The sequence below is a fragment of the Schistocerca nitens genome, chromosome 3 (assembly GCF_023898315.1).
Source record: "Schistocerca nitens isolate TAMUIC-IGC-003100 chromosome 3, iqSchNite1.1, whole genome shotgun sequence".
Lineage (NCBI taxonomy): Eukaryota > Metazoa > Arthropoda > Insecta > Orthoptera > Acrididae > Schistocerca > Schistocerca nitens.
This window is the reverse complement of record NC_064616.1, coordinates 596,658,749-596,663,596: the sequence shown is the minus strand read 5'-3', so window position 1 is coordinate 596,663,596 and position 4,848 is coordinate 596,658,749. Positions and strand designations below refer to the sequence as shown.

Sequence of the window (4,848 nt, the reverse complement as noted above, 5' to 3'; positions counted from 1 at the left end):
TAGGACAAGAGCAGTTTCTCATCCGTCAGCAGTGAAGTTAGCAACTGCGATACGGACCGGCAGAGGTGTGCTGAAGGTCTCCGGCAGCGAAAGCAGAGCGGGGCCTTTATTGACTTTGCAATGCTTCCTACACCATACAATCCTAAATTTAATAACGTGTCAAAAACCTTCTGCTACCGGAGGCGCTCATTCACAGCCCACATTAAGACGACCATGTGGCAATAAAAAAGAAATAACTAGTAATGTTTCTGGACAGAGGCTCACAGGCAATGACTTCAGGGATAAATCGTGCAGTATACTTCTCTCCAGGCTATAACCCTACGTCTAGGGGCTTCAGAAACAGACCTCCAGACTCGCCTTCATCACTAATTTAACCCATATTTCACTCGACGAACCCTGCCTTATGGGACATTCATAGTTAGTCAGTTAGTGCATGAACGGGCCCCACTTTACCATTAATAGGATTCTCTTCACTAGGTTACAAATTAAAATTAACAATCGTTCTTATATTTTAGTAATATATTTATAATTGTAAACGTAAGCAAACTGGGTAAAATATTGGTCAATCCCACAAGACATGACGCTAATACTATGTAACACCGCCTCTAGCCTTGATAATGGCAAGATAGGATTCCACAAGTATCTTCCGATAAGGCAGCTGAAGCTACTCATTGATGACTAGATACTATAGTGCTACCCAACTACGGGGATGTTGAGGGCTACATTACACCTGCTGTTACGAACAGTCTCAGACTTTTTTTTATGTGTTTAAGATCGGGTGATTAAGCGCGGCGGAGGTTCGAGTCCTTCCTCGGGCATGTGTGTGTGTGTGTGTCCTTAGGATAATTTAGGTTAAGTAGTCTGTAAGCTTAGGGACTGATGACCTTAGCAGTTAATTCCCATAAGATTTCACACACATTTGAACTTTTGATTAAGCGCACAAGGCGAAGTGCGATAGCGTGCCTAAGTGTGCATCAAACGAGGAACGTATGTGTGCGTCAGTGGTCATATTGGAAGACGGGTGTGTCCGCAGCATACTCCTCGCGAGGATGCAGAAGAATAGGCAACACCTGATCATCGGAAATGTTGAAATAAACGTCCTGGGTTTTGTCCACGGCAACCTGGATGAGTGGCCGAAGTCGTGGTCACCCCGAAAACATCTCAGACCCACCTCTGGCCTGAATTGTTTCCTCCACACACTGCGGGCTAAGCGCCTCAATGGGCCGTAGTTGAACTCGATGCATAATTGGAAGACAGGTCAAGTTGTGACCCTTCGGACAACACTGCACACCTCCGATCAGCTCCGGTCCAGTGTCTGTGTTCTTTGGCTCATTGAAGACGTGAATTTTTACACTGAGGTGACAAAGGTCATGAGATAACTACTAATTTCATGTCGATCCTCCTTTTGCCCGCCGTAGGCAGCAAGTGGACGTGGAGTGGACTCAGCAAGTCGTTGGAAGTCCCTGCAGAAATACTGAGCCGTGCTGCCTCTACAGCCGTCCATAAATGCGAAGATGCTGCTGGTGCAGGATGTTGTGCACGAACTGACCTCTCGATTATGTCCCATAAATGTTTGATAGAATTCATGTCGGGTGATCTGGGTGGCCGAATCATTCGCTCAAATCGTCCTGAATGTTCTTCAAACCAATCGCGAACAATTGTTGCCTGGTAACATGGCTGGGAACGTGAATTCCAGCAATGGCTGTAAATGGCCTCCAAGTAGCCGAACATAACCATTTACAGTCAATTATCGGTTCAGTTCGACCAGAAGACCCAGTCCATTCCACGTAAATGCACCATTATGAAGCCACCACCAACTTGCACAGTTCCTGACTGAGAACTTGGGTCCGTGCCTTCGTGGTGTCTGCGCCACACTGGAACCCTATCATCAGCTCTTACCAACTGAAATCAGTATTCACCTGATCAGGCAACGGTTTTCCAGTCTTCTAGGATCCTGCTGATATGGTCAGGAGCCACAGAGAGGTGAAGTTCTGCTGTTAGGAAAGGCACTCGCGTCGGTCGTCTGCTGCCGTAGCCAGTTAATGCCAAATTTCTCTGCGGTATCCTAACATATATGTTCATCGTACGTCCCACACAGATGTCCTCTGAGATTTCACGCAGTGTTGCTTGTCTGTTAGCACTGACGACTATATGTCAATTCCGTTGCTCTCGGTCAATAAGTGAAGGCCGTCGGCCACTGCGTTGTCCGTGGTAGCGGTAATACCTGAAATTTGATAGTCTCGGCGCACTTCTGATACTGTGGATCGCGGAATATTGAATTCCCTAACGATTTTCATAATGGAGTGTCCCGTACGTCTAGCTCCAACTACCATTACGCGTTCTAAGTTCCCGTCGTGAGGCCATAATCACGTTGGACACCTTTTCATTTGTGCCCCCCGAACAAAAAGACAGTTCCGGCAATGCACCGCCCTTTTATACCTTGTGTCCGCGATACTACCGCCATCTGTATATGTGAATTTCGCTATCGCATGGCTTTTGTCACCTAGTGCATGTAGTGTAGAGGAAAATAGTCTCTTACGAGGTACCGGACTCCAAACGTGCACTGCAACTTCCGTTCAAAACGTTGAGATAGACCAGCATCCAATGACAGCAGCATTTTCTGTCGGGCTTGAATCCGATTGTCGGTTACGAGGCCTTACACTCGTCTCCGGTCTATGTCAGTTAGCATGTTTACGACGTTCCTTGTAGACGGATTAGAAGGTCTGCGTTGGTACGTCAACAAACTGCGCAACATCATTGAGCGTTAGTTATGAGCACGTGCAAACGCGGAAGCTCCTTTCTGCCACTGTCATATCTCCATGTCGATCCATCTTGATGGGCTGATTCTGTAACACCGACTGCCACATACATAACACATGGGTTATGTCATCCGCAGGTGGTCATGCGAATTTCTCGTTGGAATTCTACTTCCTCTACAGTGTTTCAAAGCAACCAATGGGCTCATTTAATCGAATAAGCAATATTTTGTTCTTTACAGATACCGCGAAGACAGCATAGTCCAAGACACAAGGGAGCTACTAGTTGATAACTACTCCTTCAGAATCCAATGTCCTTCCTGCCAATCATCACAACCGGAGTCCTTATAAAGCGAACAGCTCCACTCCACATGTAATCTCCGCAGAAGCCACAGCTTCGAGTGTTATACTGAGAGAACTGGAAAGTGTTACACCATAAAAACCTTTACCGCTTGTTACCAAACTGATACTCCAGTATATCCCCGCCTGAGGGATGTGTTGATTAAAGTTTCATCCTTATGTGAGATTATTTTCAGTTCAGAAGAAAGCCATTCCTACAGATGAAGAACGGTGTGAATACTTGATGGCTATTGGGTTTGTCTAACGCCACTGGGACTTTTCAGGTGGAGATCACAACACAGCATTCCCAGAGAACGTGTAGCTTATCGCCACCTATCGGACACTGAGAAAGTTCTGCTCTTTGGCGTGAAGGACTTGGGGGCATTATACTGACAGATTGCAGAGGCAGGTGGCTGTAGTGAAATGACTGGAGAGCAAGTGGTGAAAGTGACGGGATGGATTCTGGCAAGAGGAGTAGGCGCAGATCCTTCCAGAAGTCCTACAACACGAGATGATCATAGGATTGTTCGACTGGCTCTGAGGAATATGCAGACGACAATAGCGGAATTACAGGTAGATGTTCCAGACAGATACAGTGTCACCACGAACCGACGGGAATAAACGATTGGAAGCTGAGTTAAGATCTCGTGTCAATAACACCCAGAGGCTTGCCTGGTACAGAGCCAGAGTCGACAGGGACGCTGCGTGGCGCTCTGGGCGCTTCAACGCTGTTTGTTGCGGTCAGATCGACAACGACCTCATGTAAACGAACTGGTGGAAGGTCACAGAAAGCAAATCCTGAAATCATCGTGTGAGGAGCCACATGATAGGGCAGAAGGGCTGATGTGGTATTTGTTGATGGGAGGCTCTCCCCTCCCTTGATACCGAATATACCCCACGCCCAGGACCTAAACGTCTTTAGCTGTGAGCTGCTAACGGTGAACTGTACGAACTGCATCTGATCGGAAGACCAAAACCGTTTCGATGATTCACTTAGTTCATTCCAGTCTCCAGTTCCGATTCTCCCCTCCCTTGACACTTATTTAGACTTACACATTAATTATACTGAAGCTGAGTATTTTATTTTCATGTTAAGAACTAAAATTGTGAGTTATTAAATAAGTCGCCAACGGCCTTGCCACAGCGGTAACACCGGTTCCCGTCAGATTACCGAAGTTAAGCGCTGTTGGGCTTGGCTAGCATTTAGATGGGCGACCGTTCGGGTCTGCCGAGAGATGTTCGCAAGCGGGGTGTGTTCAGCCCATTGAGACCAAGTGAGGAGCAGCTTCAATGAGAAGTAGCGGTTCCGGTCACGAAAACTGACATCGGCCAGGAGATCAGTGTGCGAATCACATACTCCTACATATCCGTATTCAATGAAGCCTCTCGTCTGAGGATGACACGGCGGTCGGTCGGTACCGTTGGACCTTCCGAGGCCTATTCGGACGGAGAATTTCATTTTTTTTTAGAAAATGCAGATCAACGCTCCTTGTGACAATGAGAATAATTTAATCTGTGGTGGTTCCCACTACCCAGGTTCTCAAGTAAAGTTCTGGGGTAAAATTGGAAGTTCTCAGCGCATCATAAGGAAAATGTTACATGCAGAAAGTTCTTAGAAATATGCACACTATATTTATTCCTAAAGGCCATTCAGTTTTTGTGATCAATAAAATGTTTCTTATGATTTATTGCCGGCCGCGGTGGTCTAGCGGTTCTGGCGCTGCAGTCCGGAACCGCGGGACTGCTACGGTCG

General features: G+C 46.8%; 1 pseudogene; it reads left to right on the top strand.

The window, feature by feature from the left end:
• The first annotated feature begins 4,220 nt into the window (after positions 1-4,220).
• LOC126249840 (5S ribosomal RNA) lies at positions 4,221-4,339 on the top strand (annotated as a pseudogene).
• Positions 4,340-4,848: the final 509 nt, after the last annotated feature.